At 45.2% G+C, this 25300-nt stretch overlaps 2 long non-coding RNA genes across 2 annotated transcripts; one reads left to right on the top strand and one right to left on the bottom strand.

Moving 5' to 3' along the window:
• Window positions 1-7766: 7766 nt before the first annotated feature.
• On the top strand, window positions 7767-8583 carry LOC111607833. Its single transcript, XR_002752442.1, has 3 exons — window positions 7767-7861; window positions 8035-8100; window positions 8540-8583. It is a non-coding gene; the product is annotated as an uncharacterized LOC111607833 (long non-coding RNA).
• Window positions 8584-11517: 2934 nt separating this feature from the next.
• On the bottom strand, window positions 11518-12043 carry LOC111607837. The gene is made up of 3 exons (XR_002752445.1): window positions 11958-12043; window positions 11751-11826; window positions 11518-11537 (listed from the first exon to the last, which is right to left on the bottom strand). It is a non-coding gene; the product is annotated as an uncharacterized LOC111607837 (long non-coding RNA).
• Window positions 12044-25300: the final 13257 nt, after the last annotated feature.

Below are 25300 nucleotides of genomic sequence, written 5' to 3'. Positions count from 1 at the left end.
GTGCGCAGCTGCACTGTAGTGGGCTGAATCCGAGTCCAGTCTGGCACCACATCAGGCCTCACTAGCGTTACTGTGGAACCAGTGTCAATCAGGGCCGTGCAGGGAATTCCTTCCACTGTGACTGGGACATAACAAAAATCCCCAACACAGGTGCGGCCAACCACTGCAACCATGGTCAGTTGGCTTTGGCTTGAGTGCATGTCTGGGGGAGTCTGGGGCAGGACCCCCTGATGATGCTGTCGGGCCCTGCCTGCTGGCAATGAAGGTGTGGAGGCTACGGCAAGGGTCTGCGATGCCTCCCCCATGCAGACCCCGTATCGTTTCCCTGCTTATTGACTGCTTTAGGACACCGTCTGAGGAGATGCCCTGGTTGACCACAGCCCCAACAAAGGACAGGGGCTGCGGAGGAGTCCCTCGTCGACTGCAGCGACACCGCTCGAACCATTTCCGCCAACTCTGAGGCCCAAGCAGGCTTCTCCAGGTTCCACTCTGCTCCCTCCGCAGATCTGCATGCTGGTGGTTGTCCTCTCTGGTCCTCTCCAGCTGCTACTCCAACCAAGCACTCCCTCTCCACAGCTAAATCCAAAGCATCCTGCAGGGTTTGGGGGTGCATCAGCTGGACCTGCACACGCAGCTCCGGAGGTGACAGAGCTCTGATGAACTGATCTTTCGGCAATTCGTTCTGTACACCTGACTGCATGTGTGCATACGCCCTGCGTGTGAGGCTCTCAATGTCATTAGCTAAAACACGCAAGGGCTCACCCGGCAACCTGCTCCTGCCACTGAGTTTATTTTTAAAGATGTCGGGCTGTACACATTGTCCAAACCGCCTCTTAAGAGCTCCGACTAAGGCATCATAGTCTTTTCTGTCCTCTGAACCAAGCAGCAATAAGCAGTCCAATGCATCATCTTGTAGGCAGAGAGCTAGCTGCAGGGCTTTATGCTCCACTGTCCAACGTCCAGCCTGTGCCAGTAGCTCAAACTGTGCATGGAACGCCTCCCAGCTTGACCTACCGGAGTACTTGGGCGTCTTCAACTGAACAGCGATGCTATGGACGCCACCATCATTGCAATAGTCCTGCCCGCCACCACACTTGTTGACAAGATCGTTCGGCGCTTCCTGGGACAATGGCGTCGACGGGCGCAACTTCGCACCGGCACCCAGGCCTGCTTCGGCAGCCATTCTCGCTGCGGAGCCACGCAGGGAAGCCTTTGCCCGAGCCATTTTATTAAGCTCCGCACCCCACGCCTCACTGTCCTCCTCTCTTTCCGACTTAACTCTCAGGTGGGGAAACGCGCCGTCCATGACGCTAATGCAGCCGGCGGAGATAACGAGCTAACAAGACCCACTCAGCTCCGCTCGTAATGGTTTACTTCTGACACCAATGTAATGACGTCAACACCGGAGATGTAGTCCCGCCAAACAGGGTTTATTAGAAATAGGTACAAGCTGCTATTTCTGAGGCTGCAGCTCACGCATCTAACAAACGGGCACCATCAACCATTAGCTTCATTGCTAACTCCCCTCTGAACTCTCTCCCACATCCGGTCCTGGTACTCCCGCTCCACCGATCCCCCGCCCACATGACAGGCCTATCACATGAGAGTGGGAGCCAGCAGAGTCAGACAGGGGAAGCCCATAACTCTCTAACAGAAAGGATCACAATGCAACTTATAACAAATACAAATAACCATATGAACCCCAGCAGAACTAAAACACAGAATCGTTACAATATCAAATATGTTGTTCTGTGTTGTATTTTCATCTTCACATTTATTTTCTTCCCTACATTTTGTACCATGCATGTAGATCGAACACCATGAGTTCCTGGTGAAGCCGTGGTTCGATCCCGCTCTGAGTGAGCTCAGGGAGAAGATGGACGCCCTGGAGAAAAGCATGCAGGCTGTGCTGAGCAGTGCAGCCAGAGAACTAGGTGACAACATAAATTATTACTTAACAAGAGGCGGAAATCTACTGTTAAAATCAAAGGCTGTGTTTTTAAGGAGTGTGGAAATTTGCGGGACCGGGATCGTCGAGACGACCAACACCGATGCTGTTGCTGCTGTTTCTAATTCATTCTGCTGCTTGTGAGCTCTGTGTTGGCGCACAAGACGTAACCGACAAAATCCGGTTAAAGGACTTTCAAAATAAAAGATCCTCCAGACTCAACACATAAAACGGAAGTATTTAATTATTTCTTGCGCGGCCCGGGGGTTGGGGACCACTGCTGTAGTCTATTAAAGGTATAAATCTGGCTTCCGACTTCCTCAGTGTGTCATGATGGCGTTAAAGCTTTTGCCCACATGCAGAACACCACAGGGAACAGAAATCAGTTAAGGATTTTTATTGAGGCAAAGTTATGTGATGTGGTGGGGATCCTGGGGTGGAGTCTGGAAGACAGCGGAAAACTGCGAACAGGAGGAGATGGTGAGTTCGGGTCAACTGGGAAACGGGAGTTATGATGGAAACAGATCGGTTCTTACGTGGGAAGGAATGATCACAATCAGGGAGATAGTCTGTGGGTTCCTAAGCAGGGAGGCTGCGGTGGAGGGCGGGCAGGTAAGTGATGTCTTGACGGAGGTGGAGGCGGGGTCCGACTGCCAGCCGATGACAACTGAGACTCTTGAGATCTGACAGGAGAGGTGAAGACGGAACTCGGGCAACCAGTGGGTAACGTCCACGGCGTCACGAGGAGGGCTTTAACCAAAAAGCCAGGATGAAAGTCACTCTGGGGAATCCAAATGGTCTCGAGGCGAAAACGATTCCTGAAGAGCACAGAGGACAACGAAGAGTTACTTAGAGGAAAAACAAACTCAGAGGACTAACCTCGAGGGGCTCAGTGTACCAAGTAGGTAAAACACTCCGGCGTCGAAGTGCTGGCAGTCAGCTTCTTTAACCTCCAGAGGATGATGAGATAACGACCGCCAGGTGCGTAAAACCCCTGGGCGCGCCTCCCAGGTAGACAGCCTCTGGCTCCATCTAGTGGGCCACAGTGATGCTACAGACTGACACCAGGAAGAGGGGAAAAGAAAAACAAAAGGAGAAAAAAAAAAAGGACCAAGACCCCCAGAACCCGACAGTACCCCCCCCTCAACGGTCGCCACCCGGCGGCCGAGAAGAGCAGGAGGGAAGCGACGAAACATAATCAGTAATAAGAGAAGGATCAAGGATAAAAGATCGAGGGACCCAAGAACGATCCTCCGGACCGTAGCCCTCCCAGTCGACGAGGGTACTGCCACCCACGACCTCGCCGACGGGAGTCCACGATCCGGCGGACAGAATAAGCCGGATGGCCATCAATGACACGGGCGGGAGGAGGGGGCTCTGGAGGAGGGCAAAGCGCACTGGTGCCTGGGTGTCCGGAAAACCTGGATGAGTGGATCCAGTTAAGAAAACGGGCTCGGACAGAGGAGGGAACATAGATCTTATGTGAAGGACAGGAGTCAGGGGCTGGTTCAGATTGTTGTGCCTGTTTAATTAGGTCCTCTATCTCCCAAGTAACAACGGCTACGGTGCAACTGGGGGGCAGAATGGAGGCAGGACCTTTTTCCCAATCATCCGGAGAATGGAGGCGGGACAGGGCATCAGGTTTGATGTTACGTGAGCCGGGACGGTAGGAAATGGATAGATTAAACCTGGAAAAGAAAAGGGACCAACGGGACTGACGGGGATTTAGCCTTTTAGCGGCTTGTAGATAAGAGAGGTTCTTATGATCCGTCCAGACCAGCACGGGATGTTCAGCGCCCTCCAACCAGTGCCGCCACTCCTCCAGGGCTAGTTTAATAGCCAGAAGCTCCCGATCGCCCACATCATAGTTGCGTTCTGGGGGGGACAACCTACGGGAGAAGAATGCACAAGGATGAATTTTATTATCAGCCTCGGAGACTTGGGAAAGAACAGCTCCTACTCCAGTGTCAGATGCGTCCACTTCAACGACAAACTGTTTCTTAGGATCAGGTTGGATTAGCACGGGTGCGTTAGAAAACAGAGTCTTTAGCTTAATGAAAGCCGCATCCGCCTCGGGAGTCCAACTGAACGGAATCTTGGTCGAAGTGAGGGCAGTTAACGGTAAGGCTGTCTGACTATAGTTGCGGATAAAGCGGCGATAGAAATTGGCAAATCCGAGGAATCTTTGGAGTTGTTTGCGTGTTTCCGGGATTGGCCATTCCAGCACAGCCTTGATCTTTTCCTCCGTTGGCCTTACCTGCCCACCCTCAAGGATGAATCCCAGGAAAGAGACGGATGGCTTGTGGAACTCGCATTTCTCAGCTTTTACATAGAGCTTGTTTTCTAGGAGCCGTTGTAAAACTAGACGAACGTGATGCTTGTGGTCTTCGAGGGACTTGGAGTAGATTAAAATATCATCTAGGTAGACGAAAACGAAGATATTCAGAAAGTCTCTCAGAACATCGTTTACAAGAGCTTGAAAGAAAGCGGGAGCATTAGACAAGCCGAACGGCATGACCAAATATTCAAAGTGTCCGATAGGTGTTTTAAACGCGGTTTTCCATTCATCCCCGTGACGAATACGGAGTAAATGATAGGCGTTCCTTAGATCTAATTTGGTGAAAATAGTGGCGTCATGCACTGGCTCGAAAGCTGAAGATAACAGGGGCAGAGGATATTTATTTTTTACTGTAATTTGATTTAAGCCCCTGTAGTCTATGCATGGCCGCAGCGAACCGTCCTTCTTGCCTACAAAAAAAAACCCCGCCCCTAAGGGAGAGGAGGATGGGCGGATGATCCCGGCCGCTAAAGAGTCTCTGATGTAACCCTCCATGGTTTCCCATTCAGGTCGAGAAATGTTGTACAGCCGGCTAGAGGGAAGTGGCGCCCCGGGGAGAAGGTCGATCGCGCAGTCATACGGACGGTGTGGTGGTAGAGAGAGTGCTTTTGACTTACTAAAAACTGGGGTTAAATCATGGTACTCGGGTGGGATGGTGGAGAGATCAGGCATGTCTGCCTCCTTTGGTTTAGCCGTGGGAGGACCTGGTGGAACTGCTGAGCGGAGACAGGATTGATGACAAAAAGTGGACCAGGATTCAACATGTCTGTCTGTCCAGTTGATGTGGGGATTATGCTGTTGCAACCATTTAAACCCTAGGATTACGGAGGAGCTTACGGTGGGAAAAACAAAAAACGAAATGATCTCACTATGATTTCCAGAAATAACTAACTTCAACGGTTTGGTCTGATGGGTGATTTTAGGAAGGGGTTTTCCATCCAAAGCTGAGACACAAAGGGGAACGGTTAATGGGGTGGTTTCTATGGACAGCTGCTGAACTAGTGCTGAATCAAAGAGATTCTGTTCGCAGCCCGAATCTATAAAGACAGACAACGGAAGTGACTGATCGCGGTCGATTAATGTTGCCGATAATAGCAAGCGAGGTGAATCCCCCTTTTCTAAACGGTCCACCAGTTTCCTCGCCTTTACTGGTGGACCCGGGGGTTTAACCGAGTTGGGCAATGAGCTATGAAGTGATCAGGTGAACCACAATATAAACACAGGCGGGAAGTCATTCTCCTATGACGCTCAGCTGGGGTGAGGCGAGTATGACCAATTTGCATCGGTTCCGGACCTGGGGGACTTGGCGGACATGGAAGACTGAGAGCGGAGGGAGAGGGAGTAGCAGATGTTAAAGTTCTAATAGGTGGTTCTCTCCGATTTCTCTCTTTCGCGCGGGACCGGATTCTGTTATCGAGACGAATGGTCAAACTTATGAGATCCTCTAATGTCTCGGGTTCATCTAGCGTGGCTAGTTCATCTTTGATCTGCTCATTTAGTGCATGAAAATATACACTCTTTAGTGCCGCCGAGTTCCAATTAGAAGCTGCAGCCTTCACCCTGAAATCGACGGCAAAGTCGGCTACCGTTCGCTGCCCCTGTTTAATTTTCCACAATTCACGAGAGTTAAATGTTTTATCTTGGTCTTGACTGAAAACTTGCCTAAACTCTTTCAGGAAAGCGTCAAACGTACACCCGAAATCAGTGGGAGATGGAAATCTTGCCTCGGCCCAATCTAGCGCTCGACCGGACAGCAGAGACAGAACATAGGCGATCTTTGCGCCGTCATGAGGGAAACTCTGGGGAGAGTGGTTAAAAATTAAAGAGCATTGCAAAATGAACCCCTTGCACCTGTATATGTCTCCAGAGAATCTTTCCGGGGTAGGAGGTCGAACCTCCGAGTATGAAGGACGCGCTGGCGGAGCCGGGTCGGGAGCCGGCGCGGGGTCTGGAGGCGTAGCCTGCGGAACAGATTTCTGTAGGAAATTCATTAGATCAGTTAGGCGCTGGTTAGTCTCGGCTTGACGGGCACTTAATTCTCGTAGGGCGGACTCATGAGTGTGAAGTTGTGACTGTTGTTCCGATAGTGTTCGTCTGATGGCGTCTGCGGGGCTTGCCTGCTGGCCGGAGTGTTCTGTCATGATGGCGTTAAAGCTTTTGCCCACATGCAGAACACCACAGGGAACAGAAATCAGTTAAGGATTTTTATTGAGGCAAAGTTATGTGATGTGGTGGGGATCCTGGGGTGGAGTCTGGAAGACAGCGGAAAACTGCGAACAGGAGGAGATGGTGAGTTCGGGTCAACTGGGAAACGGGAGTTATGATGGAAACAGATCGGTTCTTACGTGGGAAGGAATGATCACAATCAGGGAGATAGTCTGTGGGTTCCTAAGCAGGGAGGCTGCGGTGGAGGGCGGGCAGGTAAGTGATGTCTTGACGGAGGTGGAGGCGGGGTCCGACTGCCAGCCGATGACAACTGAGACTCTTGAGATCTGACAGGAGAGGTGAAGACGGAACTCGGGCAACCAGTGGGTAACGTCCACGGCGTCACGAGGAGGGCTTTAACCAAAAAGCCAGGATGAAAGTCACTCTGGGGAATCCAAATGGTCTCGAGGCGAAAACGATTCCTGAAGAGCACAGAGGACAACGAAGAGTTACTTAGAGGAAAAACAAACTCAGAGGACTAACCTCGAGGGGCTCAGTGTACCAAGTAGGTAAAACACTCCGGCGTCGAAGTGCTGGCAGTCAGCTTCTTTAACCTCCAGAGGATGATGAGATAACGACCGCCAGGTGCGTAAAACCCCTGGGCGCGCCTCCCAGGTAGACAGCCTCTGGCTCCATCTAGTGGGCCACAGTGATGCTACAGACTGACACCAGGAAGAGGGGAAAAGAAAAACAAAAGGAGAAAAAAAAAAGGACCAAGACCCCCAGAACCCGACACAGTGAGAGATTTGGATGAAAAGTCTGGAGATGTTTTTGTGTATGTGCAAATGTCCATATTTAACTAAATTAAACTGGTGCTGAAAGGCGTGCCCTGCAGCCTTCTTTTTCTGTGTACAAAATCTTAATAGTTTTTTATCTAGTTTCTAGTGTAAATACCTTAATATACTTTCGAGACAACGATAGTTTTGTCCTGAAATTACACAAAAATAACTTACAAGTAACACGTTACACCAAACCAGAACACAGATATAAACACAGTCAGAATATTTCTAAATAGCCTGATTACTGGGCATATCAATTAGCAAATCTCTGGTACATAATTAATCAAAACTGCCAAACGCAGCGTCATGTTGGATTTCCGTCTCTACAATACCACTCACAATATGGGGACGATTCCAAATGTCAGGTTTGTGCCTCTGTTCGTACGTAACGTGCCTCATCTAACCAATCAACAACATTCTAGTTGGCTCTTTGGCTGACGTCACCATAGTAAACCAATGAAATGTATTGTTTGAAAAATCCCACTTGACCCTGGAAGTTTACGCTAGCAAAGGAAGCTAAAGCTACAGGTTGTTTTTCTTCTCTTTTCTTCTCCCTAAATAAACACATCGGAAACATGGTTTGTGAAAAATGTACGTATGACATTTCTCTCTTTAATCTTATGTAAGTTTGAAGCTAATGGAAGTTGTTTGTGTCAACGAAGCCTCCCCGAACGCTGACGAAGGTTACGTGAAGATAACATTCGGTTTTATTCTTCGTTGTACACATTTTTCCTTGCAGTAAATATAAACTTTGGTTGTTTCAGGTGAGAAGAAGCTTGGTAGAGTTATCACTCCGGACACTTGGAATGATGGAGCTCGGAATACAACAGGTGATGGATTCAAAACAACAACAACAACAAAAAGAACATGTTTGATACGGGAGCACGAAGTCTATGCTTAATTTATAGGATTTGTTTCAACAAAATAGAGTAAGCTTACACGTTATATTCCCTTTAGGTTTCTCACTCATTACACAAATGTCAGTGGTAAAAGCTGTATATGTTAATTACCTTAAAGTAGGTAGATTCTGATTAATAAGCATGGTGGTGACAGCATCATGCTGATGCACTGCTTTTCATACTGTGAAGTTGGTTAGAGCTGAGAGGAAGATAGATGAAGCAGTATAGTGGTAAGCTTTGTGTTTAAACTTTTAGTTTTTGATAGTAATCTGCTCTGTTACTCTGACTTATCCAGGTCGGCTATCATTTATATTGTCTCACTCAATGTAGTAGTGATTAATGGGTTTCTCTTGCTCACATTTTTACTTAGAAAGTGGAGGGCGCAAGTTGAACGAAAACAAAATGCTGACATCTGTTGTGATTTAAACTCGACCGGCCCAAAACGTGTGAGCACATGAACAGGAAATCAGCCAACACAGAATAATCAGACTTTACTTTTTTATTCTTTTTTAGCGCTAGAAAAGACCCTTACAGGCTTAGGTGGATGTCAAGTGTAAAGGCCCGAATCTATACAGCATCTGCTCAAACACGGAAGACACCTTGCTTATATCCTAAAGTCCGCCTCCTGGTCTGCTGATGTGTTACGTCACTGCCTAGTGGTCAGACGATGAGCTAAAGTTAAGTTTCGTTTCTACAGAAAGTTTCCGTATGAAACAAAAGGCTTTTGTGCAGAATCTTTGTGTCCGTAGTTGAGTGTGCGTGCATGCATGGTGCGTGTCTGGAGCAAACGTCTCAACAACTCCCCCTTTTGATCTCTAAGAGACCACACAACTTTGAAAGAACGTCATACATTTGGGGGAGCAACACATCCTGAGGAAGACATTGCCCACTGTTCGGAAAACATCCCCTGGGCCCATTACGGTGCTTGTTGGTTTCATTTCATTTCATTCATCGGAGGTAAAAACGAACAGGGCGCCCCATTTGGCCCCAAAATGGCGGCGGGTTGACACCACAATGTTCCTCTTACAGGCTGAAAAGGAACAGAAAAATATAAAGTGAAAATAAAGTAAAACAAAATGAAATGTTAAACAAAATCGTTAATGTTAATTACTATTAGTAAAATGTGTGATTCGAAAATAATATGTGAATGTAAATAATCCTTTAATGAATAAAGTGAAATGATTAAAGAATAAATGTTAGGAGTTGAAGCCGGCATTTTTATTTTTAATAATTAGTAAGTTGTGAACAAACAATAAAATGTAACTTTAATGCAGTGCAGGTTTATACTATGAATGGCGGTAAAAAATGGAAGACTACAAAATGAATGAAATGTTAGTTAATATGCAAGCTTCAGTAATCCAAAGCTCAATGAGAATAAAAAACTTTTAATGTTAGGTATAATGCTAGCAAATAAAATGTTAAACAAAGTAGTGTGAAGATCCTTTTTTTACTTGAGAGGTGAAATCCCTAAGGTCAAAATGTGAAAGTGGTTAATGGTCAAAAAGGGATGCGAACTTACCAACTGAAAAGAAATGTCTAGTGCACATAATATGAAAGAAACACACTCAAAATATGCAAATCAATGTGTTAGGCAAAAAGTCACTCAAAACCCAGTGTAATGATAGTGGCAAAATGTTAAAAAGTCAGCAGGATAAAGTTTTTTTTTTAATGAGATCTACAAAGTTATTCAAAACAGTGTCTCCTGGCATCATGTGACAGCAAATCGGTTTCTACGTGTGTCGAGATGGCTCAATTTCATCCGGACACACCCAGAAAGGACTACACACTGGAAAGTTGCAGGTTCACGGTTGTTTTACGTTTCTGAGAAACCATCTGATAGGCAGGGGGCTTTCCATCACTGTCGCTCCCTTTCTCTATAGATGAAGTTATGCACCTTACAGCTAAAGACCTCAGACAAGGAACACAGCAGCAACCGCAGGTGATCAGGAGTGCCAGGAAGGTTGCCACAGAAAGGAGCAAAGAGATGATGGTTTCTTTATATTTTCCAAACAGATCAGTGAACCACTTATCCAAGGGGTTTGAAACTCCAGAGTGCTCATGCATCGTTTTACTAAGGGCCCTAAGTCCTTCTAGCGCCTTGGTCACTGTTAATTTAGTTTGTGCACAAACTTTAGCCAATTTTGTTTTCAAATTTTGATTCATTCGTTCTGCTTTGCCTTAGGATTCCGGGTGGTAAACCATACCGAACTTGTGTTTCAAACCAAGATGAGCTTCCACTGTTTGCAGGTCCTTGTTTCTGAAATGTGTTCCGTTGTTTGATCTGATTTTTTCTGGAAAACCGTGCCTGGGGATGTAATGGTTGATTAGACATTTTATGACAGTTTTACTATCTTCTCTCGCTGCTGGCCACGCAACACAAACCAGCAAATATCTTTTGCCTTGCACCGTGTTTATCATGTCAGTAAAATCCAACACAACCTCTTTCCCTGGACATGTGAGTGGAGGGAACTGTCCCTGATGTGGTTTCAAAGTTTTCTTAGGGTTAAATTGTCCACACACTTCACAATTATTTACACACTATTTCACCATGTTGATCATTTGGGGATGCCACCAGTCTTTAAGATTATGCATCATCTGTTTAGTCCCAACATGTCCCACCCCGTGAGCTTCAAGAAGCAGCTCTTGTTTTTTCCCAGGGGGCAGAATTAACCTGCCGTCTGGACCCCTCCAGCATCCATTTGTTTCAGTGGCGCCTCGTTGCTTCCACATGTTTTTCTCTTCAAGTGGCACCCCCTTTTGGCATCTTACCACCTCCTCATGTTTTAGGGTTCGGCCGCTGGTGGTCAGAAATCCTTTACCTGTGATCCTTGGGCAAGCTTTAACGCTTCGATCACTGCTTTTATTTCTGCCCTCTGCGCAGATGCTGCCCCTTGTAGTCTCTCTGCTTTCCTCTGGTCCCATCAGAGGAGTTGCTTGAAGGTCTGGTCTTACCTTCTCTTCTGTTGCCACAAGTTCTGCACACACGTGTGGTTCTCCTTCTGAAAAACAGTCTGCCATGTTCACGCCTTCGTGTGTGAATGAAATGTTAGGAGCTTCCAGGACTTTGGAAAGTCTTTGTTGTCGCAACGCTGTCATGGTGAAACTTTGTGAGTTTACATTTGCCACTACACTGTGTGACGTTAACACCAACAGTGAATGTCCCATGACTATGTGTGCAGTTTTTGTATCAATTTGTGTGCAGGGATGATGTCTCTGTTCCATTTTGTCCAAAATTGCAGATAAATACATCATGATTTGTCTCTCACCCCCTTTTTTCTGATACAAAACTCCGTTAACGGCCAGTTTTGCAGCAGAAACATCCAGAAAGAAGGATACTGAGGAATCCAAAGGGGTCTCTCAGAGTCCACCTGAAACGAAATCGGAGCACAGGAGACCAGCCCCACATCCATAGGCGTTTCCGCCCAGAGAGATGCAGGCATAGATGTTATCATATGTTCTGCTGAAGGGTGGTCTGATTTTTCCCTACCGTGATGCTTGGACATGTTCATGATGAAGGTCTACTGTTTCAGACCCTGAAAAGCTGATCTTATATGTGTCAAGAGAAGGGGAGAAAAACAAACCTGGCACTGCTGTCGCAATCCAATCTGTGGCTGCCAGGGAGCGTTTCATCATTGGGCCCAATTCTTTTGCTTGGTGCTCAGGGTGCAAACGGAGAGAGATGTGAGGCACAGCTTCATCAGATATTTGATAACATTCTGACTGCGTTTCTGTGAAAGAGACAGCAGCAGCTACACCAACTGGAGCTACATAAATATCTGAGATTTTACCTCCCAGGTTGTTTCCTCCAAAGTGGAAAGGAAAGGTTCCTGGTACCATTCAGAGACGTCTCTGTCGTAGAACAGGGTCACGTGAGGGGGATCCGGAGGAGAGACGTAGGAGCACAGACACAGGAGCCAAGGTTTCCAGTCCACAAACGTTGACATTAGGCGGCTGGAGGGTAAGTTCATTAAAAGGCCCCAATATATGTCTGCATACTCAGAAACAACTGGCTGCATGAGGAATTGTCCATCCGTGAGAAAGTTTGCACAAGGGAGGGACGTGCCATCGGGAAAGGAAACAATTAATCCATTCACAGAGCACATAATTGTTGCTCCCAGTTTTATCAGTAAGTCTCTTCCTAGCAAATTGACGGGAGTTGTTGGAGAGCTGACAAAAGAATGTTGCAGGTGCTGATTGCCCACTGTGAAGGTCAGAGGCTTAGTGAAAGGCAGACTTTGTTCTGTCCCTGAGGACCCAGTTAAAGATACCGTTTGTGACGTCAAACTGAGGGGAGAAACAAAGTTCAATGTGCTGTGTGTAGCACCTGTGTCCAACAGGAAGTGTGTTTCTCTCCCCTCCCGTGTTGCTGACAGCATGGGGTCTGCAGTTCCCATGCTGGGCTGTGGGTCTCCAGGGGCGTGTCACTAGATGTTCTGTGTGGGCTCGTTGTTACCCTGAAAATACTGTCCAGGTATAGCATTGGGATTGTGGGGGATCATACCTGGTTCCCCGTGATTTGGTATGGCCCAGCAATGTTTTGCCCAGTGTCCAACACGGCCACACCGGTAGCATTTGTCCTCCTGCTGTGGTCCCCTGGTCCGCGCCCCACGACCCCTCCACGGAGCACCGCCCTCGCGACCGGCCAAACGCCTTCCCCGTCCACGAGGAAACGCTCTGTACCTGTTTTGAGGATATGAAACAGAAAAAACAGGAGGAGGAACCAATCCTCCCCCACTCTGATTAGTGTTTTGCCAGGAAGTTGCATTTTGTGTATGGGTTGGAGCACCTCCACCCACAACCATCACATGTTCTTTTTTATCTGTCTTCTTATTCAATTTTTGTTTTGCTTCCCGCAATTGGCGTTTCAACAGCTGAATTTCTAAATCCTTTGTGTCAGATTGCTTTTTCTTGAACTCATCTTGTGCCTTTATTAAGTGATGGAGCAGATGCCTCTCCCATCTAACGTACTCGCACCCTGTTAAATCTGGATTATTTCTCATAGATTGTACAACCTGTTCAGGAACACCTTTCAAGATTGCCTCTCTAAACATTTCAGTTAAGTTTGAGTGTGGGCCTTTTGGATTAATTGTAGTTTGTCCGAGCCAGGTTTCTGCAGCTTTATTTATGTATTCTTTAGGATCCATGCTGCAATCCCATTCAAACCTGGTGATGGGAGTGATTGTGGCCAGTGGAAACTGCCTTTTTATTTCCCGTGCCAAAGGTGTGATGAATTGATGTGCTGGAGTAGAATTACTTACATTTTGGGTCCCTGCTGCGTGTTCTATGTCTCTCATAACCATGCCAGACATAGCTCTGCTCATTATTGCTCTGAAATCTCCCAGCGCTAGAGTCATTCCAGAGGTCAGCTGGTCTAACTCTGCCAACCAAAGACTCCCACCAACTGTAATACTGGGCAGTTTATCTACTATTGCATCTCTGTCACCCAGAGGAAAAGGAACATATTTCTGACCCCCAGTACTGGTTTTCAAAAGAGGATAAGCCCCTGTGTTGCTCCCAACCAGGGCGTGCTGTCCCTCTGCTGTGTGAAGGCCTAAGCCACGCATGCTCTCTAGAGGGCACGAGATGTGATAGACCTCTCTCAGTTCATCAGTTTTATCTGTAAGGTTCTCCTCTGAAACCCACGTTCCATTTGCATCCATTTTAATTTTAACGTTTTTGGCTGAATTAGATTTTATCTCTCCTCTCTCCATCTGTTCTGCTCTGTCACACAGGTTCTGCAACCTCTGAGCAGATCTGACAAAGGTGTCATTTAACTAAGACCAAGCCGTGGGTTTTGGTGTGGACGGGGTCTAATCTAATATAGTCCAGTTCGGGTTTCATTCCCAGTGTGGACTTCTGAAGCGTTTTGTGGGGTAGCTGTCTCCCCCTCGACTGCTAAAGTTCCCTGTGTAATGTTAATTATGGGATAAATGCCCTGGGAAGGCCGAGTTTCATCTCCACTATATGGTGGAGGAAGTGAATTGTCTGTGTTTATGTTTGTGTGTTCGGAGCTGGTGGCAACTTTTTGTTTTTTGTGTTCAAATGCATGTGAAAGTCCCTGCCAGGAAACCAAAAGTTTTTCACTCTGCCTGAGTTCTCTCTCAGCATTCTGCTCGTTTGTTTTACAGCTTCTTTTAGTGAAAACTCCTGCTTCTCCTTCTTTTTGCATAGTGTCTATCAAATGTTTTTTAGAATTGTTGATTCCCTGCAACAAATGATTCCCCAGGGGCTGTCTGCTTAGCAAATCGCCTCCATCCATTTCAACCAGACTTTTTAATTTATTTTGTATTTTTTGTCCGTCCCCGTCCGTTTGGAATTCGTCAAGTTCCCCCAGATAAGTTATTACCCCATCTATTTGCTCCCCGAGTGTCATCCAGGGCCCTGCGCCCCACTTAGAGTCGTACTTCTCCCTGTCGACCTCCTCCGCCATGTTCAAACCCAGAGATCACCTCTCTTCTTCTCTGCCTTTTTTTTTTTTTTTTACTGCCTCGCACGGCGGCGAGAAAACCAACACAGCAGATAAAGTTAGAAACTTTTCCCCAAATTACAGTTCCCAGACCCCAACCATGGTTTCAAAGCACATTTACAACAAACAGAAAAGCGACGCATGGACAAAACGTCTGCTCGGCGGCAGAGTCGGACACACACAGCTGACAGAGACACAGCTGACATAAAAGAGACAACTTTACACAAGACACAGAAATGGATCCACGCTCCACAGAGCTCCTATTTTTGTCCTCGATGGCACATCCTTTTACTTCTACCTTGTACTTATCCTTTGTACTTCTACTTTGTCCTTATACTTTGTACTTATACTCTGTCCTTATACTTTGTACTTATACTCTGTCCTTATACTTTGTACTTATACTTCATCCGAGGAGCAGATCACGATCAACCTTAACCCAATATCTACGTTGTCCTATGGTGGCCAGCTCTCACCGCTTTTAGCGTTTATCGAGCTGACTCAGATTGGCCAGCGCGTTCTTTTTGGAGGGCAGTACTCCTCGGGGCCAAAACCGACAAAACCCAGCCTTAACCTTCACCGCGTCCGACGCAAGGGGGAGACGGCCAGTTCTCACTGCATGCCAATCGACCCAAACTTTTTTTTTTTTTTTATATTGCTCCTATGAATAATAAAAGACGGAAAACAGTACGACACGACTGACAAATCAGACAACTCAATCTGAACACCGGCTGATATATGGAATTTAGACAGCCCAAAGAAACAGTACAAGGGTGTATATTTAAGGAAAAAGCTTCCTCATCTGTTTATTTGGGCCCAACACCCATGTACTGTCCCGGCAGGCTGTTGCCTTAAACGGCCCGTCCAATCTCTGCTCGTATCTCAACACGAAACCATCCTCTGCTACCATTTGTTGTGATTTAAACTCGACGGACCCAAAACGTGTGAGCACACGAACAGGAAATCAGCCAACACAGAATAATCAGACTTTACTTTTTTTATTCTTTTTTAGCGCTAGAAAAGAGAGACGCGTACCCTTACAGGCTTAGGTGGATGTCAAGTGTAAAGGCCCGAATCTATACAGCATCTGCTCAAACACGGAAGACACATTGCTTATATCCTAAAGTCCGCCTCCTGGTCTGCTGATGTGTTACGTCACTGCCTAGTGGTCAGACGATGAGCTAAAGTTAAGTTTCGTTTCTACAGAAAGTGTCCGTATGAAACAAAAGGCTTTTGTGCAGAATCTTTGTGTCCGTAGATGAGTGTGCGTGCATGTATGGTGCGTGTCTGGAGCAAACGTCTCAACATAATGAAAGGTATAAAAGTATCTACATTTTTATCAGGGAATTTGGCGTTAAGATATTTTTCTTGATGAATTATTAGATCCCTTTAGCTAAAAATACATTTATTTATGTATTTGGCTGTTCACTGTATTTAGATTGTAATACATGCGCTTGGACGGCAGGGGGCAGCAGATGTTCGCGCCAACCCGTTCCTCGTCCTCTTGTTCCGCAGCAGAAGAAGTCACCTGGGAACGGAGGCGCTTCAGCCTTGCAGTCTGACCGACACTGAATGAGAAAGCACTGATTCCTGTTTGAAAATGCTGAAGTTTATGCCTAAACTGTTGCTGCTACTGCTGGTAGCCTTCCCGGTGACCATTCTCATCAATGGAGCAGCTGGTCCACTCAGCAGGTTAAACACTGGTTGGTTAGTCGCAGCTCTGACCCGTTTCCTCTTTAGATGAACCTTCATCTCCTCTGTTTACAGCCTGCTCTCTACTCGCCTGCTTTTCTTTAGGTTCAGGGTTTAAATCTGAAACGTGGAGCGCTGTCAACCTTTGGATCACTTTGAATTTTTCAAACTTTCCATCAATCTTTTTAGTTTTTTATGTTGGAAAAATCTCAACTTTCTCTTACATTTATTTCGCCAAACATCTTGATATCTGATCAGAAATCTCTACATTTGATTGAATAAAGTGAATTTTTATACCGTTAATGATTTCTCCCTGAAATCTGGATTAATCCAGAATAAAAACAGGTTCAATCTGCAGCCTGGTGGATTAAAAAGGGTCTGCGGCTGCTTGTGGTGATGCGTTCAGGGTCATCATGATTTGTTTCATGAAGCTGGGCTCCTGTAGAGCTGATCTGGATGTTTTTCTGAGTAATGGTCCAGTCAAAACCCGCTGAACGGTTTCTCTCTAAGCGGCCTGTCTGGACCCAGAACCTCCACCATTGGGTCGGGAAGTTGTTGAACTGGAAGCACTGGTGTACGGTGGCCGACAGGTGCAAATGCGCAGCAAAAGAGAAAACATGCAAACAAAAAAGAAGACACCCCCGAATGAAATGCAGCAAACAAAAAGAGAGACGCAAACACCCCCGAATGAAATGCAGCAAATAAAAAGAGAGACGCAAACACCCCAGAATGAAATGCAGCAAACAAAAAGTGTTGAAAACGGAAGTGCTCCAGACCACTAGGGGGAGTCAAAGAAAATAGTATTCATTTCTATGGGACCAGAGGCAAGATTCAGAGAAAGAAATTTGAAAGAAAGTAAAGGTATCTCTCTGAATCTTGCATCTGGAAAGTGTGATTATTGTGAGAAGTCTGAAACAATAGAGCATGTTATTTTAGAGTGTTGTAAGTATGAAGAAGAGAGAAGATGCATGCTGAGAGAGTGTGTAGGTATTAAAGAAAGGTTTAATTTAATAGAATTTTTGAGGAGAGATTTCGGGAGTAGACATATTCAAATAATTATTCGGTATCTTAAAAAAACAAAGCTATTTCATAGGATATGAGTAGAGCAAGTTGGGTGTGAATGTGTAAAGAATATCAAAGAGGGGTATATAAAGTTATAAGCAAGTTGGATAATATAAGCAGGTGTGTATGTGTGGGGGTATGTTTAATCAGGAGTTAATGGAGGGAAAAGGTAGAAAGTGAAAGTTTATAGACCATCTCGAACCACACTCCATACTGGTAAGTGGCGGTAATGCTACTGTAAGTTTGTTGCCAACCGCCAATAAATACCAAGAAGAAGAAGAAGAAGAATCTTGCATCTGGTCCCATAGAAATGAATACTATTTTCTTTGACTCCCCCTAGTGGTCTGGAGCACTTCCGTTTTCAACACTTTTTGTTTGCTGCATTTCATTCGGGGGTGTTTGCGTCTCTCTTTTTATTTGCTGCATTTCATTCGGGGGTGTTTGCGTCTCTCTTTTTATTTGCTGCATTTCATTCGGGGGTGTTTGCGTCTCTCTTTTTATTTGCTGCATTTCATTCGGGGGTGTCTTCTTTTTTGTTTGCATGTTTTCTCTTTTGCTGCGCATTTGCACCTGTCGGCCACCGTACTGGTGTCTGGAAAATAAAGCAGCTAATTTATTCCAGTTTGGTCTTAAATAGGCGGGGTTTGTGTTGTCTTTGACTCACCACCAGGGGGCGCCGTTTGCCGGTCAGAGGCTGTTTGTTTGGAGTCTGTACTGTGAAGAATCAAACAAACAGCTGAGACTCGTCTCTTCCTGGACTGATTTCATTCAGTTTCAAACTTTTTCTTTGATTTGCTTTTGAAGATGCAGAAAATAAACTGATGATTTGCTGTAAAACTGCTTCTGTTCTCTTTCCACTTTCATCGTGTAAAAATGATAATTTTTGCTCCAATTTTCATAATGTTTTATTGAACAACCTACAAATGATGCTGTATATTTGTAGAGATTACTTCAGTGCCATTTTATTTCAATAACCAGAAATAAAATGGCACTGAAATGGAAAAGCAGTTTTAATCCAGGTGGAATCTGGGAAAAGGGGCGGAGCTTAAATAATTGGTTATTTGCTGACACGTTTATGGACCAACTGAAGCTCGGCTGATTGTAACCATGGTAAGACAAAAACACTTTTTAAAAACATTTTTACAAACTTTCCAGTTATTTTAAATGTTAAAATAGTTAATTTATAGATTCTGAAACCATAAAATAAAACTAATTCTCAAACATTTTAGCTCTGGTTTGTGTTTGAATTCATTTACTGGAGGCCCAACAGCAGCTTAGTTCATTTATTCTTTGGGTCGGCTCTCACCTTCCTGAGGACGATGCCCCTCTGTCTGGTTCTGGTCAGGCCTGTTTGCTGGTGTTACCAGCAAACAGGCCTCTTTAAAAGGATGTGACAACAACTTTGACACAGGTTTTCCCTCCAAATTGTGCTGCGATTGTCAGACTTGTGCTGAAAGGCTTCAGCCCCTTCATAGAGTACGATGTGCCTTGGGAAAGCATCAATAACTTTTGATTATTGATGGGGTTAGGGTACTGCCAACAGTACTGTGCCAACACAGTACTGTTGACACTGTGAACTGGTACCAGGACGTGCTGAAAAGTGAAACCATCTCCATAAAGCTGGTGAGCAGAAGGAAGTATGAATTCCTCCAGAACGTTCTGGTAGATGTTTCAGTGGACCAGAACCAGCAGGAAACATGGCGACCCAAACCAACACAACCAACGATCATCGTCCTAAATTTGGAGGAAAACGCAAGACTTTAAAAGATAACAAAAACTGATGGATCGCAGATGACGTAGTACCGACGTCACTCAAAAATATGGGGTCAGGACGTAAATACCCAATTCCGATTTTTTGTCAGATCAGAATTTTTTCGTTCACACTTCCAAATAAATGCGACCTGTGTGTTTTCTGCTGTGTGAACGGGCCAACGACCTGAAAGTGTCCCGCATGCGCGGTAGGGGGCGCAATAGCGTCAGCTTCTCAGTGTTCCACCAACCACCGTAAAAAGAAGAAGTGCTCAGTGTTCGGTAGTAAACATGGATGCTAACGGTGGAGCATAGCTCACACATTTAGGTAAGGATCTCGTCGTTTAAATTGTATTTTTATATATTTTATTGGACATTTACTTAGAAAGACAAGCACTCATATGTATGGTAAAATATATTATTTATGTATACTGTGAGTATTTCCCCACTGTCTGGCCATAAACTGTTTTTAATGGGGTTTCTGTAGATCGCTGCAAATGGTTGACCTACATTATAGAAATGCATTATGACATAACATTAACATACAACTTCAGCATGAATTTGGGTTTACAGAAGCTAAATAAATAATTTACCAGTAGATCCAAGTACATAGATATAACATGGGTTAGCTGTTAGCGATAGCATTAAGTAATTTTAATTACTTAAAATTACTATTGTAAGTAATAGTTATTAAAATAATAAAATACTATTTTAATATTTAAGTAAAATAGTCATTTTACTTAAAAAGACTGTGATATTCTGGGGTTGGAAAGAACAAGCAGAAGGAATGTGGAGACGAAGTCTTTTTAATGGTGGAACGCAGGAACCGAACAGCTACTACAGTACAGTTTTTCTGGCTAACCCCACCTAATAAGTTGGCCTACTAAGAACTATACCTAGAACAGGTATATCTGTATTTCTACCACTAGGGGCAACAAACCACTCTATTACATTCCTCCCCTTTTAGATTTCTACTGCAACTAATATGTAGGAAAAAATGCATAATAACAGCAAATAAATCCTCTATGGCCTTCACTAAGAATTTAACAATTTAGGCTGCACTTAATGCTTTATTACCTCAAAAATCAACTAGCAGTAACTAAATCATACTTTATACATTTTCAAAGATTCAGTCTCTTTGGAGGAACTCTGTGCCTCACAGGGTATCTGCGCTCCGCTGATGGGCTTTGGGTTGTTTTAGGGGTTGATACTGAGGGCTCTCCTGTTGTCTGCCCAGGTGATTCAGCAGGCAAAGGTGATGCTGTCAGGGTTCCTCTCGGACTTCCTGGAACAACACAGTCTCTGATCTCTTCGGGTTCCTCCACAAGCACTTGGGAAGACATAACTGGAGATTTCTCCACATCTTGTTTCCATGGTAACATGTGGTCGACATGTATGGTGCGCGTTCTCTGTCCGTCTTGTATCCGATAAGTAACGCTTCCCAACTCCTTCAAAACTGTTCCACAGGTCCACTTCACAAACCCTCCTCTGAAATTTCGGACACGAACAGTCTCTCCTTCCGAAAAAACGCGCAAAAATGGAGCTCTGCGATCATGATGTCGCTTTTGCTTGAACTGCCCCTGTTTAATGTGTTGGGCAAGTTCAGGTTTGAGAAGACTGAAACGGGTTCGGATCTGACGTTTCAGGAATAGCTCTGCTGGTGTGCAACCTGTCACGGTGTGCGGTGTACTGCGATACATGATAAGGAAGTTTGCCAATCGATGACTGAGTGGCAATGTGGCCTTCCCATCTGCCTCCAGTACATTTTTCATCAAAGATCGTTTCAGGATTTGTACTGACCTCTCTGCTGCTCCATTTGATGCAGGGTGATATGCAGGAACAGCTGTGTGACGGATCCCGTTTAACTCCAAAGACTGGCGGAATTCTTGTGACACCAGCTGAGGTCCATTGTCTGAAACAAGTTCTTCTGGAAGTCCATATGAAGAGAATAACCTTCTCAAGATTTCAATGGTATTGTGTGACGTGATGGATGTCATCGGGAATACTTCCAACCATTTTGAATGACTGCCAATGACCACTAAGAAATAGTGTTTGTCCTTTTCAGCGAAGTCAATGTGAATCCGTTGCCACGCTCTTTCAGGCCATTTCCACGGGTGGAGTGGTGCGACCGCTGGCAACTTCTGCACAGCTTGACAGATTTGACAGCTTTGGACCAGTTCTTGTATGTCACCGTCACACCCTGGCCACCACAGGTAACTGCGGGCGAGAGCTTTTATACAACATATGCCTGGATGTTCATGATGCAGGTCTTTCAGCACTTCCTGTCGGTAACTTGGTGGGATGATAACACATTGTCCCCAAAGAACACATCCTTGTTCTGCTGACAGTTCCTGTCTGCGAATGAATTAAGGTTTAAGTGTTTCATCCTGCACATAATTTGTGCAAACTCCAAAAATGATGGCAAGAGCCTCTTTCTCTATTTGGGCATACTTCCGCTCAGCATCGGTTAGCGTTCTTGGTGCAAATGCCACCGGCCTTTCCTCTCCATTTTCCAAGATATGAGAAATGACTGCACCGACCCCACAAGGTGATGCATCACAGGCTAATTTCAATGGCAGGCGTGTGCTATAATGCACTAACACTTTGTTCTGCAGCAGTAGTCTTTTTGCATCTTCAAATGCTTGTGTACATGCTGTTGTCCAAATCCATGTTTCATCTTTTCTCAACAGGTTGTGGAGAGGCTGAAGGATGGTAGATGGATTGTTGAGAAATCGACTGTAGTAATTCAGAAGACCCAAAAAAGACTTCAGTTCAGTGACATTGGTTGGTTCTGGTGCCTTTGTTATGGCTGCAACCTTTTCCTCCATGGGGTGCAGTCCATCTTTGTTGATCCTGTGTCCCAAATATTCCACACTGTTCTGAAGGAAACGACACTTTGCAAGCTTAACTCTCACACCATGCTTCTCCAGGCGTGTGAGAACTTCTTCCAACCTCTGTAGATGTTCCTTCTCCGATGGCGCAGTGATGAGAATATCATCCAGAGAACAGGTCACATGATCTATCCCTTGTAAAATCTGATCCATCACAGACTGAAAAATAGCAGGAGCACTGGAAACGCCATAGCTGAGGCGACTGTACTTGTACAGACCTTTGTGGGTATTGATAACCAGATACTTCTCTGACTCTTCATCTAACTCCAGCTGCTGGTAGGCATGAGAAAGGTCCAGTTTACTGAATGATGTTCCTCCCTCCAAAGTAGGAAAAAGGTCTTCAGCATTAGGAAGTGGATAATGTTTCTCTTCAATGCACTGATTTATGCTGACCTTGTAGTCACCACAGTTCCTAATGGTTTTGTTAGTTTTGGGCACCATAACAATGGGAGACGCCCACTCACTTTTCTCGACCTTTGAAATCACCTTCACCTTTTCCAATCTGTCCAACTCTTTTTCTACCGCTTCCTTTAGTGCATAAGGAACTGGGCGAGCTTTACAGAAAACTGGTGCAGTGTTTGGCTTAATGCGAATCCTGGCCTTAAATCCCTTGATGCAGCCTTGGTCATCAGAAAACACTGCCTGATGGCGTAGGATCACTTTCTGTAATCCTGGTTTTGCATCTTTTTGCACTAGTACCTTGTGTACTGTGAAAATCTGTTTCCAGTTTAGCTGTAGTTTCTTTAACCAGTTTCGTCCAATCAGGGATGGCCTGTTTCCCTGAACAATGATCAGTGGTAAAATACTCTTTTGTGTTTCATACTGTACTGGTACAACTATACATCCACAAACAGCGATGCTTTGGCCTGAGTAAGACTTCAACTTTAACCCAACTGGTTTTATAGGGAACAGGGTGAGATGTGACTGGTAATACTTGTCACTTATCACTGATACTGCTGATCCTGTGTCCAGCAACATGGTGGTGTTTTTGTCTCCCAGTAAAACGTCCACTGTGTAACCTTTTTCACTGGAAGCAACAGAGTACACTGAATAAACTCCAAACAGTTCGGCTTCATCATTTCTGTTTGATGCCTCGATGTCCGTTTCCACATACTGAGTTTGTTGTCTGCTTTTTTTTTATTCCTGCAAGCACGAGCAATGTGTCCTATTTTTGCACAAACATGACATTGTTCATTTCTAAATCTGCAGTCGTGTGCGGAATGTTTTCCACCACATCGATAGTGTGGCGAGACTAGGTTAAAATCAGGAATATTGGGCAATTTAAATCTCTGAACCCAATTAGGTTGCTCCACAGCGCCACCCTGGGAATTTCACCCAGAGAATATTACCTCTTCTTTTTTTAAAGCACACAGGTTCGGTTATGCATAAATTGAAACATCTGAGGCAATTTCAAATATACAAACAGCTATTTATTAAATTCTTTAAAAACTCTTTTCAAAACCAGTTCTTTACAACAAAAAAACTAAGGAAAGACAGAAGAAACAACAGTAGCTGAGGTCACCGGCAGAAGGGGCCACTATAGGGACGGCATCCACCAAACAAAAAAACCGTAAAAGCACCAGACGCAGTGAGACAACCCAAACTCAAGAATCACGGCACACAAAAGAGGGAGACACCGTCACCACACCAGCACCACCACCGGACCTCAGCAACTGCAAACAAAAGAAAAACAGTTAACAAATACAACAACCTTAAACTTAATACAACAAAAGAAAAACAATATCAGCCCAAATAAATAAACAATTATCTAAAGGAACCAAAGGGCTGGAAACTAAATAAAGAAAAAAATAGAAAATCCAAGTTGAAGATTAAGATCCGGTGTGGCTCTGGTCACGCCACAGCAGGAGGCGAGCTCGGCGCGCCGATGCCACACCCCAAACACCGCTCCAATTAAGGCGTATAGGCGCCACCACAGTCCGAGTTTGATGACGTGCAAAATCCGGGATCCAAAAGAGCAGCAATGGTTCGAATATGGGGAGACCTATGAAAGTTAATCATTTTAGACAGAACTGCAACAAACTGGAGCTTACAATGAGCGTTAATTTACCTGTCAATCCAGGCAAAACGCACACACACACTCGCTGAACGAGGAAGCAGAGGAGAGCAGCACAATAGCGTTTCACCTACAATCATACTTAAATTTAGATTTTCTAACAAAGATCAGCAATAGTGCAGGGAGAGAGGAAACCTACCACCAGGGAATCAAAGCAGCATGCACCACACTGGCGATATGTTGCCTTTTTTTACCGCCGGAACCCAAGAGACGCGGGCCACACAGTGAATGATGAGGAAGACACATGTCTGACTGGGCACAGCGGCCGCTTATATACCCCGCCCACTTTACCCAACCGGAGCGTCACACCTGGAAACTATTTGTATAGAAATATGTATATTTCTATACCACTACAATAGCATGGTTGCCTTGTTGCTGTATCTTTTTTAGACCCCATCCAGCTCTTAATGTGATGTTTTTCCTCTTTTGAGTTCTGTCCCTCATTTGGGTGCTGTCCCTTTCATCCTCTCTTAAAAAACATTTGTCAGGGCATTGACTTGGTGAGGGTCATGGTGTCCAGAAAACTCCATAGTATTCTTTGAAGCAAGTTCCATGTTCATGGCAATCTCACAAGCACGTGAAAAGGTAAGATCTTTTTCTGCCAGCAGCTGACGCTGTGCAGCATCCGAGCGCAGCCCACTGACAAAACGATCTCTCAGCGCCTCATCCAAGTATTGTCCGAAATTACATGTGGCTGACAACTGCCTCAGGGCAACCACGTAGTCTGATACTGGCTCCCCCTCCTATTGGTTACGTTTTTGGAATCGAAAATGCTCAGCTATCACCACTGGTGCTGGCTTATAGTGTGCTTGTAACGCTGCAGTGAGCGCTGCATACTGCATCGTGCTCGGTATTTTCGGAGACACAAGATTCTTTAGATTCTTTTTTTTTTTTTTTTTTTTTAAAGATGGCGCCAGTGTGTACGGCAGGCCGTCTGTCCTTACCTTACCTATGTGTGTTAATGTTTGTATTAGCGCTTATTTGCCAAAGTTTTTATACCAGCGCTCTACTGATCTATGACCGCCGAACTCTTTTGGATCTTCGATCCTCAGCAGAGACGAAATTTCTTTATGGAAATCCGAAAACTTTGCCTCCGGTTCTCATGGGAGTACCGGATTACCTCCTCTGCATACTGGCCACACCTTTCCGGAGAAAACGCCATCGCGTCCGGGGGAGACGCAGCGGTAGGCTGGTGAGGTT

Source organism: Xiphophorus maculatus, unplaced genomic scaffold (assembly GCF_002775205.1).
Source record: "Xiphophorus maculatus strain JP 163 A unplaced genomic scaffold, X_maculatus-5.0-male Unplaced_Scaffold_BN000159F, whole genome shotgun sequence".
Classification (NCBI taxonomy): domain Eukaryota; kingdom Metazoa; phylum Chordata; class Actinopteri; order Cyprinodontiformes; family Poeciliidae; genus Xiphophorus; species Xiphophorus maculatus.
The sequence above is the reverse complement of the archived record's forward strand: the minus strand, read 5'-3'. Positions and strand labels throughout refer to the sequence as shown.